This window comes from Juglans microcarpa x Juglans regia, chromosome 2S (genome assembly GCF_004785595.1).
Source record: "Juglans microcarpa x Juglans regia isolate MS1-56 chromosome 2S, Jm3101_v1.0, whole genome shotgun sequence".
NCBI lineage: Eukaryota > Viridiplantae > Streptophyta > Magnoliopsida > Fagales > Juglandaceae > Juglans > Juglans microcarpa x Juglans regia.
Genome location: NC_054597.1, coordinates 11,588,824 through 11,604,567, shown reverse-complemented (window position 1 = coordinate 11,604,567; position 15,744 = coordinate 11,588,824). Strand labels below are relative to the sequence as shown.

General features: G+C 40.1%; 2 long non-coding RNA genes across 3 annotated transcripts; one reads left to right on the top strand and one right to left on the bottom strand.

Annotated features, from left to right (window-relative positions):
* Positions 1-5,963: 5,963 nt before the first annotated feature.
* LOC121251901 lies at positions 5,964-14,026 on the top strand. The gene is made up of 3 exons (XR_005938138.1): positions 5,964-5,975; positions 11,304-11,308; positions 13,814-14,026. It is a non-coding gene; the product is annotated as an uncharacterized LOC121251901 (long non-coding RNA).
* Positions 11,870-14,258, bottom strand: LOC121251900. 2 transcript variants are annotated; one of them, XR_005938136.1, is made up of 2 exons: positions 13,385-14,258; positions 11,870-12,641 (listed from the first exon to the last, which is right to left on the bottom strand). It is a non-coding gene; the product is annotated as an uncharacterized LOC121251900 (long non-coding RNA). The 2 variants fall into 2 exon arrangements; XR_005938137.1 differs by having other exon boundaries at positions 11,870-12,066.
* Positions 14,259-15,744: the final 1,486 nt, after the last annotated feature.

Below are 15,744 nucleotides of genomic sequence, written 5' to 3'. Positions count from 1 at the left end.
TTGTGTATTTTTTCTTTTAGTAACTTTTATGACGAAATCCTTCCTTTGAACAAACATAATCTATTGCAACCAATGACTTGTCTTCCTTCAACCCATTTAAAGAAAAGGATATATGTAAGTAAAACGGATAAAATTTATAAGGTAAGAATAACCCATTCAAAATCAACTATCTTTTTTATCGAACTTGATAGAAAATCTAGCTCTATAACAGTTTCTTTTTCTATTTTTTGGCAACCAAATAAAAAATTGCAAAGCAAGAAGAAAGTATCACTGAAACGATGAGATTATCGAGGCTTGTTCGACGGTGGAGCTTTACTGCGGAAGGACGATATCTTTCAATGCAGGAGAAGCAATGGCCTTTTCTCTTAAACTCCAAGAGATTTGGATGACTGAACCCTATAGAGAGAAAAGAGAGAAAAATGATTCAATATTTTGTCCTCATTCTCTTTTGGTGTTATAAGTTGATGTGTAGTTTCATAATTGGAGGGCACAAATGGCTTGGTTTTGTGCTAAGATGCTATAGAAGTTATTCTCTATATGTAAATATTTGTTTAAAATAATGGTCTAATGGATCATGTATCCCATATGTATTTCTCATTTCTCTACATTAAACTCGATCAGGTAGTGGGTACTGTTCACCATATAAATAATATTGTATTTTTTTTTTCTCATTTTCATCCACATTTCCTAACTTTCACTTTATCCCTCCCCAGTGCACGGAACACACAATGGACTTCTTAGCCAGCTCACGGCTGAGGTCCCCTCGCCCACTGGTGGCCACTACTCTTTGCCCACTGGAGGACTACCACTCCATGACCATGTGCACCATGGCCGGTGGCCTCCTCTCCTCGGCCATGTGCCCTTAGCCAATGGCCTCCTCACCCATGGCCATGCACCGTAGGCAGGAAGGACTCTTCGGCTAGGGACTCATCTGCCAGCCGCTCCATGACCATGTGCTCGTTAACCACTGGTGAGCACCCTAGGCCACCACTATTGTTGAGCAACCAACAAGCTTCTTAGACATGAACAGCGAGCTCCTTGGCCACTAGTAGGCAACCATGAATAGCGAGCTCCTCGGCCACTGGTAGGCAACCTCGGCCAAGAAGCTTCTTAGCCGCTGGCGGGCAACCACCTCCTCAGCTCAGGACTCATCTACTCGGACTCACCTCCTCTACTAGGGTTTAAAAGAGAGAGAGAGAGAGAAATGAAAATAAAAATGAGGAGCAAGGAAGAGAAGAAATGACAAACAACAGTAGGCAATTTCGGTCAAGCAACAGGTAAACAATAGCCGGCAAAAATCAGTTATAGCGGTCGAACACTTTGGTTTGTCTCCTTCAAAACTTATGTAGATTTTTTTTCCATTAACATAATTATTTCCTGTGGTGCGAAACACCAACTGTACAGCTCGACACGGAATCCCCATCAACTACTTACCTCCCCGCGAGGCACCAAAAGGATGAGTCACACTAGAGGCGGCTCTATCCCTCTTGCGGAGGAGTGCGGGTCATCCTTTGGCTACCCGAAGATGAAGACTTACTTTCCTCGTAAGCGTCAATAGGCGGGAACGGGTTGACAGACTGCAAGAACAATGTACCTCCTGCAGGACCAAAGGGATGAGTGTAATGCCTAAGGCTACTCTACCTCTCTCGCGATGGAGTGCGGGTCCACCCCTCCGACGGCCTAAAGGCTTACCTTGACCTCCACCGTGAAGAATTGTGGGTTCAGTGCTAGCTTGACCCAAACTTACCCTTCCTTGTGATGTTAATGGGTGAGAGCGGGCCTAGTCCCAAACTGCCCAAACAACCTACCTCACAACAAAGGATGATTGGTGAGCAAGTGACTCAACCTTCTCGTTCGAAAGAGCGGGACTTGCCCCTAATGGTCCGAAAACTTACCCCGACCCCCATCATGGCAAAGGAGCAAACTGATGTGCCTAATTTCTATATAAGTTTTGTCATACTTTTATTCATAATTTTATGCTAGTTTGTGTTTACTTTTCTTATTTATTAGAGTTTTTATTTATTTTGTTTATTTTTGTTTAGGAATAAATAAATTGAAGGAGTCATCAAGAGAATAGGAAACATTCAGTTCTTGAAATTCCTGAAGTACCCTTCGGTAATTGGAGGATAACTTTTTCTAGACAAATTCAATAAGGGTAATTTTGGTGTCTACAGAAATCCAAGAGAAAATCCTAGAACTTTTGTGTTAAAGCCTTGGCCAAAAACGAATATCTAGAAGGCGGAAAGGGTGCATGAATTAAAAGTCGAAAAACTGCTGAATTCCTAAAATACCCTTCAGTATTTAGAGCATAACTTCTTGTAGAAAACTCCAATAAGGGCAATCTCGGTGTCTACAGAAAGCTGAGATAAAAACCTACAACGTGTTAAAGAGAGGGCTGAAAACAAACATCTTCAGGGACAAAACAGTGCCTCAAGCAGGAGGTCGAAAATCTGCAGAATTGGAGTTCATGAATGATAGAGATTCTTGATCTACATAGAGTTTCCTTCTTAACTCTTTAATCTTCTCTTTGTATAATTCTCATTATGAATTCCAAAATTATTATGGTTTGTTTTGATTAGATTATGAACTAATTTCTATTGCTAAGGCTACGATGTAGCCTCTCCATGACAATCTCGAATCTTATTTCGTTGTGATCATAATTTTATCATTCCTTTTGAGTATACATCATTGAGTTTAATGCCTTCAATTATTTGGCCAATAGTTGAATGATTTGTTGTGCATGTTAATTCGAGATATGATGCATGTAGTTTAGCTTCGTATGATGTATGCCATGAATTGAACGAAAGACAAGAATGTGCCAACGTGATTTGTGCGGCTTTTATGTGAAATATTATTAATCTTAATGTGCTCAAATGCTTTTAAATTTGCATAGACATATCGCGGGTTATCGTATGTTGAGTAATTCTAATTCTACTAGAGAGAGGGTCTTAGATAAGTTAGAATATTTCACCGTAAAAAAGGATGATAATTGATTGATTGTATGGTTAGGATTTGGGATTGGATTGGTTGGGTGAGTCGAATGCCTTAGTGTTTTCTTCTTGGGTGAAATCTTCTTCTTTTAAAGTGTTTGGTCAATTATTTAGTTGTTGATTTAATTTAATTTGTTACTGTTTTTCTAATTTAAAATCCACCATTTTTCTTGGTTTTCAAATAACTTAGAATTAGAACAATTTCAATAGTTAATAAGTAAATAGTCCTTGTGGATTCGACATATTTCTTATCATTATATTACTTAGTACGATTTCGTACACTTGCGAAATTTCACAACACGGACCAACCACATTGCTGTCAGAATTACCTCCCTGCAGGGTACCAAAGGGAAAGGTAGGCATAAAATTTGCCTTATCCCTCCTGTGGCGGAGTGCGGGTCAGTCTTCGGCTACCCTTAGATGAAGACTTACCTTTCTCGTGAGCGTCAATAGGCAGAAGTGTGTTCAGTGACAGACTGCCCGAACAACGTACCTTCTGCGGGACCAAAGGGATGAGTGTAATTCCTAAGACTGCTCTACTCCTCCTGTGATGGAGTGCGGGTCCAGTCTCTCTTAAGGCCTGAAGATTACCCCGACCTCCACTTCGACGAAGTGTGGGTTTAATGCCATCCTGACCCAAACTTACCCTTCCCTGCTATGTCAACAAACGGGAGTGGGTTTAGTCCCAAACTGTCCAAACAACTTACCTCCCTATGAAGGATGATAGGTGAGCAGGCGGCTCAACCTCCACATTCAGGAGAGTAGGACTTGCCTTCTCGGTGATTCGAAAACTTACCCCGACCCCCATCACGATGAATGAGTGGACCAGCCACATCGCTATCCGAATTACCTCCCCCGTAGGGTACCAGGGAGAAAGGTAGGCCTAAAGGTTGCCTTATCCCTCTTGCGGCGAAGTACATGTCAGTCCTTAGCTACCCGAAAGTAAAGAATTACCATCCCTGCAATGTCAATGAGCGGGAGGGGGTCCAGTCCCAAACTACACAAACAACCCACCTCCCCATCGGACCAGAAGGGGTGGGCCGAGCCAAAGGCCACCTCGTATCTCTCATGGAGGAGAACGGTTCAGCCTCCGGGCTGCCCGAATACCTACACCAACCCCTATCGCGGTGAAGTTGAGGCATCCCGACCTCTCCCCGATGGAGTAAGGGCTGGGTCCTTTGACCACCCGAATGCTACACCGAGGAATGAGAACATCAACGACATGGTAAAAAGCAGACCAGCCACATCGCTGTCCAACTACTTACCTCCCCGCGAGGCAAAGGGATGAGTGTAATGCCTAAGGCTGCTCTATCCCTCTCACGGAGGAGTGCGAGTCAGCCTTCGGCTACCCCAAGACAGAATCTCCACCAACGAAATCTCCATAAGCAACTTACCTCCCTGCAAGGTGAAAGGGGTGAGTATAATGCCTAAGGCTGCTTCATTCTTCTTGCAGAGGAGTGAGGGTCAGCCTTCGGCTACCCGAAGATAAAATCTTCACTAACGAAATCTCCACCAACGAAATTTCCATCAACGAAATCTCCATCAGCAATTTACCTCCCCGTGAGGCAAAGCGATGAGTGTAATTCCTAAGGCGTCTCTATCATTTTCGTGGAAGAGTGCGGGTTAGCCTCCGGCTGCCTGAAGACAGAATCTCTTGTAATGGAACATCATCTCCAGCAACAGAATGCCGAACAGATAGTGCCTTAGACCTTCACCGCACCCCAGCAAGACCGCTCAGGTTTGTGATTTTCACACTTGTGATTGGAAAATAGTTGCACTAACAGGTTTGACTTTTACAGCATCTCCTACTTACCTTCCCGTAAGGATCAATAGGTGGGTCAGCCATAATGCGGTCCGGCCTGCCCCACGGTGAAGTGTAGGTTCAATCTTTCAACTGCCCGATATTACTGTTGAGACAACATCTCCTCCAGTAAGCGCCGAGCCTTTGATCTTCACTGCACCACAGAACGGTAGTTAAGCATGATCAGATATCTTCTACTTACCTTCCATTTGAGGGTCAACAAGCAGGCCAGCCTTAAGGCGGCCCGGATTGCCTCACAGAAAAGTGCAGGTTTAGTCCTTGGACTACCCGACATCGCTCTTGAGATATAACATCTCCACCAGTAAATGCTGGGTGTTTGCACTCGTGCCATAACCGCTGCAGCAAGGTTACCTTCGAGAATAAGCCTTCGGAGTTTATGTGTCTCCGAGCTCCACAACCGCTTGAGATGGATCCAGAGGGTCGACGAGCTCCCTGACCACAACAAACATACTCTAACACTAACCGCAATTCACATCGAAAAAGGAAAGTTCACCAACATCATCGAAAACAAAGATGCCGGAAGAACATACGTCTTTCGATAAGACTTGAGGTGAGTCTAGTCTTACAAACTGCTCGTCCCTTTTTTACCATTTTTATAAAAAGTTAGCAAGCGGGAAAGGTTAGGGACTGCCTGACCTCCCAGGTGCTCGAATAGAAAGGAAAGGTCAGGGATTGTAGGGCCTCCTAGGTGTCCGAATAGGCAGGCAAGTCACTTGATTGCCCGACTAAATTTCATACGCATCTTATGCGGTCGAGCCTACCTCCCGTTTACCTCACCAGGACAGACTTCGCGCTCGCGCTTCGTGCGGTCGAGCCTACCTCCCGCTTACCTGACTAGGATAGGCTTCGCACTCGCGCTTCTTGCGGTTTACCCTACCTCCTGCTTATCTCGCCAAGACAGGGTTTTCGCACTCGCACTCCATGCGGTCGATTGCATATTTTACATTTGAAGATTCTCAAGGTCTTCTTTGAAACAAATTTCCCTTAAGAATCGTGGACAACTGTGAGGGTGTAAAATACACCATGCCCAAAATGGTTCTCAAGGCCGAGCCCATCAAAGGGCCATCACTAGAAGACAAAGGAAGAGAGCGGGAAATGAGACAAGGGGGTGAGGGTGTCAGGAGGCATGAAGGTGTCAGGAGAAAGTAGACAATGGAGAGATAGTCTGACACGCAAAGTAGACATCCCTCACCACTCCCGAGGCACATGCAAGAAGAGGGCCAGATAAAAGGGACAGGAGGCCTACGTTTTTAGGGACTTTTCAACAACTTTTTCTTTTGAACACTTGGACGGATTTTTTGCCAGGCTTCTTCGACTTCTTCTTCAACCTCTAGACAGAGAGCTCCAGAAAGAACATCTTCTCTAGCAAGTAGATCTCCAACTCCCATTGTACAGTGAGAAACGTGAGGACCTGAGAAACTGTAAACAAGCATATTATAGTAGAATCTCCCCTCCCCAAACCCCGTGGACATAGGCATAATGTCGAACCATGTAAATCTGTGTGTCCATCTCTCCTTATTTTATCTGCATTTAAATACTGTTCACTGCTATGAATGTACGCACCGACATCGTACAACCGCATCGGATCACTTCCGGAGGCTCCACACCTCACCGATCGAGGCCCAACCCACCTTAGCGCATCTGGGAATGGATTTTTCTTCCCTTCCGGGCTGCGCCGTTTTTGGGCATTAACATTATTATTACAATGTTTTCAAATTTCCATATAAAATATAATAAACAATTCAATTTTTCCAACTTCCAAAATAATAATAATGTTAAAAAATAATATTCTAACAATATTTTATTCAACTTTCAACTTTCATCTCAACTTATCTCATCTCAACTCACTATTCAAACGGCACCTTAGTTGTGCGCGATCTACCGTCGTGTTCCTTTTCCAGCTTCGTTCTGGCTACTTACATTGATTACAAGTCCTTTATCAACATATGCTCCTTTAGATTGGTGGCTTTCGATTCATATATGTTTTTGGATAAATCTCTTGTATAAATTTTGGGGATGATTGTATTTTTAGGGATTTTCATTTTCTTTTCTTTGGTTCGGAACCTTCTACCTTTTCTCCCTCAATCCTTCTATTTTTTGTTTTGTTTTTTTGTTTTTCTTTTTTCAAATTTCCTTCTCTGGGTTTGACTCTATTGCTTTTATTTCCATTTTTAAATCCTGCCTAAATGACATATGAGTTTTTTTTTTTTTTTCTTCTATGCAAAAATGGCATATTAGCTCATAAGAAAGTAGTTCAGTTATTACTACATGAAATGCCCTTTTTAATACTTGCAATGAAAGAAAAAATAAACTGGTCTTAGAGTTTCTAAGCATTTTGTTTGAAAAAAGCTTATAATAGTGATTGTTTGAAGTTCAAATGCAACACTGTCTAACTTGTTTGCTCTCATCTTCGTGGAAATAATTATAAAATATCAGTAATCTAACTCATGAAAGTAAAACAGACTCTCTTGGAAGTTGGATGCTTTAATCGAATGATGGAATTGAAATGGTGAATGCGTTTTACGGTGGTCTTTATGTTGTGTTGGGCTTTTTTTTTTTTTTAACTTTATATTTATTCCATTTTAAAAAAGAATTTTTTGTGGGCTTTTTGTAACGTCTCGGTCCTGGACGTCCGGAGAGTTAGCTCTTGTAACCTAAAATCATCTCCTATAACATATTTATATACTCCAAATTCCCCATAAAATATAAATTCATTTATTTAAAACTAAACATATATCTTCCTCCGGACCGGAGACACCAAATAAATATCTCAATGAAATAAATAAAATCTCCATAATGACTCGGACTCAAAATACCAAAAATGACATAAAATAATAAATCTACTAAATAAAACTCTCTAATAAATATTTGTACCCTTTGACACTTATTTCTCTACGACCATCAAACTTTGCTAACACTCCCTACTCTTGACTTCTAGTTGAGGCATCAAAATTATCTGAAAAATATTGTGGAGATAAGGGGTAAGTTATCAACAACTCAGTAAGTAGAGAACCTATACTAGTATGTAAGCATTTACAGAGTTCAGAATGTAGAACAAAATATTTTTATTTTCAGAATGTAAATTTAGAACATGTTATCAAAAATATCAGAGCAAAAGTTCAACAATTTTCTTATTAAAAATTCATTTGGCATAGCATAACTGAAAAATCACATCTGAACAGAATTTCATGTTTAACCTCCGTGGTAGGGCTGTGCAAACCCCGGTGGCCAACCGAGCAGAAATAGAATGTGAAATCTTCCCCATTCTTGGAGCTCCGAGTGTGCATACAAGAAAGACCACGCAGAAAACCACTTTGTTTCCAAAGTGAGTGCACTGGAAACAGAAAAGTTGGTACCAACCTAAACAGAGGCCACAGTTCTACACCCGTGGTAAGGTCAGAATAGAACAGAAACAAAATGTTATGTTAAAGGTTTTCAGAAGTCGCATCATATCATATCAGAGTACATAACATATTTAGAACCCAACCAAATCAGATCACAATCATATAATTATGTACAAAGTTTCATACTCACTCCTTTTTACACAGTTCATAAATAAAATGCCAAAAATAAACTTATGTCTACATCAATCATGACAAAAAATATTTTCTTCTTATACAAAGTTTCATGAGTAATTCAGAACAAATAACTAAGGTGTTTCAAATTTCTTTTCATAATAAAAAATGCATATTTTCTAAAATCAACCTCAATTCATTTCTTTTATGCAAAGTCTAGTATATGACTCCACTTATTTGGACTTTTTAGCTTTTCAGAATTTTCTCACAACTGTGCCGAGCAAATATTAATCATCAGCTATAAAATAGTCACATAGTTTTCGTAAATTTTTGATAATTAACATATTTTTCCTAAATTTCTAAAATTCTCTTAACCCTAAAATATCATTACTTCCCAAATTTCATCGATATCTATTTAATTCCTCCGACTAATACATTAATTGTAAAATAAAAATTTTGTATTAATATAAAGTGAGACTAGGCCCACTAAAAATATTATACTAATTTTCTACAACCCAACTGAGACCCATGGTAAAAATCACACCCAACGTAAGAATACAAGTTCAAACTTTGGCTTGTCACTTAAAGGGTATAAGTGTAATTTCATAAAAAAATTACTCTACTCTATGCTAAGCTTTACTAAAGACAAAGGAAATCTTTCCTATTTTGGAATAAGGCATACACTAGCAGAGGGGTGTTATGGCTGGGGCTTACCGAGACAGAAGGAGGCATGCAAAGGAGCACTCGAGCAGAGCTGGGCAGCTGAGGTGAATATGCCGGCAAGTTGGGCGGCTAAGCACGAGAGGAAAAACAATCGGGGTGACGTGCAGTGCTCATCAACAACTTCTGTGCAGGTGGAGGCAACGTGGAGGGGCTAACGAGGTCGCTAGGCTTCATCGTGTCGTGGCTGGTAGCTAAGATGTCTGTTCGGAAGGGCTGTGGATGGCTTTGGGATGCTCTGTTTTTGTGTGGTGAAACAGAAGAGCAGTGTTTGGGTGCAAGTTGTGAGTGGAGGCTTAAGGGTTGGTGTTGGCCGGTGTTAGCGTGGTGTGGGTCTATGGTGGTGTAAGGCAAAGGCAGCGGTGCAACTAGCTCAGAGTTTGGACTTGGGCGATGACTGGTAAGAGGGATTAGAGTGGTTTTTCGGCATGCTTGGCTCTCGGTGATGGTGGTTTGCGGGTTGGGATATTTCCATGGTGAAGAGGAAGGCTACGGTTGCTTCCAGAACGTGGACTGACTAGGTGCTGCGGCATGGTCTTCATGGGGTTGGGGAGCAACCGTTGCTGTGTTGGACAAGGGGCATGCAACGCTGAGTTGGTTGTGTGTGGAGGCATGGGAATGAGACGTGCGGACAGAGGTGGTGGTGCGTGTAGTGCAATAGGGTCTAGAGGAAGAAGATGAAAGCTTGCCGTGTGATTATGTGGTTGGGACGAAGGGAGAGTGTGCATGAACATGTATAAGGTGTATAGATATGGTGCTGCCGTGAACCCTAGTGGAAGGAAAACGTGCATGGTGTGGAGACGTGCCTGGATTCTGGACCTGGTTCATGGGCTTGGGTTTTGGGTCACTTTTGAAATATTTGGGCTCGTTTTGGGTGGTGTAAAGACTTAAGAAATGGGTTGGGCAAGCTAGCATAATCCAAATCAACTCTTTGGGTTAACCATATTTTCATGAGTTGGGTATTTAACCAACACTAATAGGCCTCGACTCACTTTTTAAATAATTCACTTGTCCTATAAGTTCCTCGGGTCAATTCCCACTTGGCCCATTAGAAGATTTTAACCTAATTATTAAGCTCAATAAAATCCATACTCTGCGAAAATATATTTTGGGCTCGTAACTTACTCTAAAATTACTCATTAAAACTCAATGGGCTTTTCATATATATTAACCCAAAACAACAAATTTTATAGCATTCGTCATTGGCTTGGGTGTAACACTTTTAAATTTCAATTTTTTCAAAAAGTTCAAAACTAAAACTAAACCATTTACTGCTAATTTACTTCTATACTAATATTTAACTTATTTTTATACTAAACTTATACTATAGTGTCTAATTACATGTTATCATACTATAGCATTACATATTATTTTTATTGTCTAATTACATGTTATTATACTATAGTATTACATGTTATTATATTATGCTAGTGCTTATAACTTATTTCTACACTAACTTATTTCTAGTGTCTAATCACATGTTATTATACTTTAGTAAATTAGTATCATGTGTTATTAACTTATTATACTAGACTTATTTAAATATTAGTATCTAACTTATTTCTATATTTGATTATGTATGGTAGTAATACTATGATGTATACATATGCTAAACTATCATTAGTCTATTTATATTATAGTATAAGTATATTATTTTACAATAATTAGCTCATACTAGTATATTGATGCATTTAACAATATAAATTCTAGTTATATAGCTATATAACTACACTAGTATATATGATAAATACATATTTTTATAACATATGTACAATATCGAAGTCGGACGGTAAAGTCAGAGCATAAAGTCGGATCAAATCAGATAGAAGTCGGTCCAGTGACACCTTTGACTCCGATTGAAAAATTAAAAAAGAATCCGACTCCGAATATTCCATTTTGTTGGATTTAGAGCAAAGCCGGACCGGAGTCAAATTTTCAAATTTTTGCTTAGCCCTATATAACTCTAAGATGTGCTAACGATCATGTGCCAGAAGCTATTCAAATGATCCTAATTTTAGTTTACAATATAACTGAATGATTTTCATTAGTAGTCTAAGTTTGTCTATTTAACTTGTTTTTTTATTAGTAGCTGCAGATATTTAGCAATAGCAAGTCTACTTTTGTCTATTCCACTTTGGTTTAGTTAAAAGTCCATGGATCATGGTAAGTTGTAACAACAACGATGAAAAAATAGAAATATTCTTCTAGTCCTTTTTATAAATCATTGCCTCAATTGATCAATGTGTCTTTCCTAAGGGTGGGTTAGACTTGAAAGTTTGAAACTACTAACATGCCTGCCTTGAATACAATGACTCGGAAAGATCAAGCATCTCTAGCGTCAATGCACCAGTTTGGCTTTATAAGATAAAACTATAGCACTTGATTTTTGTTAAGAAATATTGGATGAAAACTTGCTCGATCGAGATGGGTTTACTTTTGCATTGCCTGCCAAGAATGCATGCGAACCAAGAATATATCAATCCTATGAAACCCCTTTGGACCCTATGCACATGGCTGCAGACATAGTATTAATGCTATGTGGCCCTCGTAGACATAGTATTAATGTTTGAGAAAGATGTGGCACTTGTGTTTGGGAAATATATGTGGCCCTCGTAGTATTAATGTTATGGATATTGCTATTGGCTTGTATGTGAAAGCAGAAGTCGTGAAATCGGGATGTTAGCCACTTGGGTAATACACCCCTCGCATGTTGTGATAACAAAATATGTGCTCATATGCTCAATAAAAAGTGTACATTTAATTTGCAGCGAAAAGTAAAAATGGTAGTCACTAAGTCTAAATAGTAGTACCAGAATTTAAACTACATCAAAACCGTAATATCCATAAGCAACATGCCTCCAAACCACAAGCAAGAAAATAATTATAGTCGTCTGGTTTTCCAATCAAATTCAAAGGTAGCAACTTAACAAAGTGGGGAAAATCTTCAATCCTCAATCCTATGGCTGTGTGAGATCTCCATGCCCATAACTACCGCCAAACTCTCTATCTATTTCAAAACCTACGGTTTTGAAAAGTACAACCGTAGTAGGACAACCAGGGTGAGATTTCGAAAAATTTTAGTAAGTGAAACTAAGACCAGTACTAAAAAAATGCATACTAGTGGAAATGAAATTATGCAAATATTTGATGCAAGGAATGATGATAATTGATATTTCACATTTAATCAAATTAAACGTAACCGAGTAACAGTCAACTTCACCTAAAAGTTTATTGCCTAACAAAACTCAAGTACTCAATACAATTCTCAAGCAAGTTGTAACATGCCCAAAAGAAAATCTCATTGTTGAAAACATCCATTTTATTATTTTGTGAACCACGGTCTCTCCTGAAAGGACCATCCCTACACCCTAGCTCCCTTTACTACACCACTAGTAACGACCATGTGTGTGACTTTGTTACGTGTGACGCCTGCCTTTGCTCCCCATCCTTGACCACGACGTCTTCTGACCTCCGCCACTAGAGAGGCCATGACTTCGACTCAAGAGTGTTACCATCTTGCTTGAGCCCATTGTCACCCAAAGATAATTTAGGAAACGTCACTCAATATTATGTGCTCCAGCATGATCAGAGGACCTTTATCAAGATAATATCTCATCTTGACTTGGGGTCGTGATACTCACACCCATGTAAAACCATTTAACCCAAAAATCTAGCAATATTTCATAACCCTATTTACATGCTTATTCACAATCTGATGGCAAAATGTCAGCAAACAATTAGAAGTTATAAATCAGTCCAATGATAAATTTTCAGCAAGTACTTTATATGTTATCAACAACCCAATAATAAGATATTCCAACAACATTTACAAGATGAAAAACTATGCACGTGAGAAAATTTTCAGCAAACATTCAAAAGTTATATTTCAGTCAATGGAGGGAATTCCTAGCAAACATTCACAAGCTATAAACTAGTGCAAAGGTAGAAAATTACAGCACCCTTTTACAACAGAAAAGCAGTGTGAATGAGAAAAAAATCCCAATAACACAACTCGGAAATTACCACAATTAAAATAAAAAATCTACAACACCATTTATGCAACATGAGAACCATCCCAAAGCCAGCCACGACAATCCCACCACATAGGCGTAAAGCCAAAACAAAAAAAAACCAACACAATAGTTTCACAACTCCCACCACATAGGCATACCGCCAAACATAGAACACAACAACAATTTCACAACTTCCACCAGAGGGGCACACACAACAAGCAAAAGTTTCTTTCATCAAATTATTGACAACCCAGAGGCATGTAAAATGGGAAATCAATCAACACAAGCTTATCATTCCAAAGTTTCTTTCATCAAATTACTTACCTTTGTAGGGTGGGCAAAATTCCTGTATGCATGCTAGTCCTCCCATCTCCTTCTCCAAAGTTGGTGCGTCGTGAGTGGCGAAGGAGTTGGGTGGCATGGAGAGGGGTGACCTAAACATAGGGAGAGAGAAAGAGAGATAGAGAGAGGGGTGAATTGAGAGGGAGATAGTGAGAGAGTGAGAGAAGCAGGTTGAGGGAAGGAAGAGAGGTGAACAAAGAGAAGTACATATTGGTGGCAGAGGAGCCCGACGACGGCCTAGTGGCAAACATCAGTAGTAGAGCTTGTGGTGTTGGCACTGTTGAGTGTGGTAGAGGCGTGATGCCAGTGGAAGAGAAAATAGAGAAAGACGCTAGTGGAGCTTGACGTTACTTCCTAACACAGTCGAGAGTGGTAATTATGGCTTGGTAGAGTACGACGGCACAAGATAAGAGAGAATGAGACAGAGAGAAAGAGAGAGTGACATTGACAGAGAGAGAAATAGATGGATGGAGTCTGAGTACTCACTGACGTGGAGATGAGGTCGACAAACAGGGAGACAATGGTGGTAGCATGATGGTGTTGGGTTGGCTATCGAGAGTGGAGAGAGAAACAGAGAAATAGAGAGGGAGAGAGAGAAGCAGATGGTAAAAGAGAAAAGAGAGATGTTGTAGGGGAGAAAGGGAAGTGATCCCTAAGGGGCTCAAAATAGTGCGCTGTAACTCATTTTTTTTCTTTCTAACCGTTCAATTGGGTTTCCTCCATAGGTTTTGGCAGTTGGGTTTTAGACTTACTGGGCCAAGTATCACAAAAAATAGATAAATTCATGTATGATAAATGATAAAAGTCATTAAGTAAAATACAAATAGTAGATCTTGGTGATGTATTTTAGAGAACAAGATACAAAAATTATTGAGAGTGCTCGTAGAGAGAAAATAAAATCCTGTGACTTTTAGTTGGTAAGCTCACAATGGTATTCTTGGGATGATTGGATGAGCTTTTACTATGCATCCAACAAAAGACTTATAGTCAATGAAATATATTGTAAACAGCCCAACTGTCTAATTTGCAAAAGTGTAAACTATTCATTATAACACTTCACAATTTAAAATCAAACAGAATATCCAACCAGCCAACTACAATTCGTTGAGTGAATTTGTTAGGATTCTGCTTGTGATTTTACATGTAAATGATGTACTCTGGTAATGATGTAAGAAAGGTGAAAGGGATAACAGAAAGAGGAAATGGAGAATCCATTGCTAGAGTGTGTTCGAGGCCACTCCTTCCTCCAGAGACAAATTACAGAGAAAATAACAGACTTTTCAGATGCCTCAGACTACCCCCTGCATGGGCTTTAACAACCATCTATCGTAATTACAACATTACCTTTTTTTTTTTCTTTTCTAGAATAATACATGAATTGCACTAATAAAATGAATAAAGCTTTGCGTTTAATGAAATCCTATGCTACGCTGTTTAACATTTATTCTTTACGACACTGTCAGCTTCAAGATAATGCACCTCCTGAACCCTAGTTCCTCTTCATTCGAACTATGCGAAGTCTTCACTTCTTCTCAATTGCTGCCTCTCTCTTCTAGAGCCCTGAAAATTACCCATTGCCTCTCCTTCAATCCACCATCTCCGTAGCCATGTGACAACCTCCCTCCCTTATAAGACCTTATCCACAAGGTGTGGATACAAAGCCCTAAGCTTTCATAGGTTTTCCCAGCTATTTTCTGCCTCTGATGCCCCTATCCATTTGATCAAAACCTCCGTCATGGCTCGGTTCCTTACTGCTTCAGGCGACGCTCTTAGCACGGTCTCAAGTTCTGGTAGTACCTCACCGTTGCTATTGGTGGGAGGTAGGGTGGCTAGGGGTTGGATCTGTGTTCCCAACTTCTTTTTTAAGCACGAGACATGGAAAACCGAGTGAATTTGAGACAATGGTGGCAACTCAAGGCGATAAGCAATTGATCCAAGCCTTTGTACCACTCTGAAAGGGCCGTAGAAGCAGAGAGCAAGTTTCATGTTACGGCGCGCTGCCACTGACTTTTGGCAGTAAGGCTGAAGGCGAAGGTATACCCAATCTCCATTTTTGAACTCCCTCTCTGTTCTCTTCTTATCTGCATAATTTTTCATGCGATTATGTGCTGCTGTGAGATTATGTTTTAATAAATTGATAATTTGAGCTCTGTTTTGTAACACTTGATCTACTGCCACATTAGTTGATGTCCTTGGAATGTAGTCTAGTAGCCTTGGGGGGGGGGATAACTGTAGAATGCCTCAAAAGGGGACAGCTTTGTCGAGCTGTGGTAGGTACTGTTATACCACCACTCTGCTAAGGATAACCACTAACTCCACCTCGTAGGCTTAAACCCTGCATA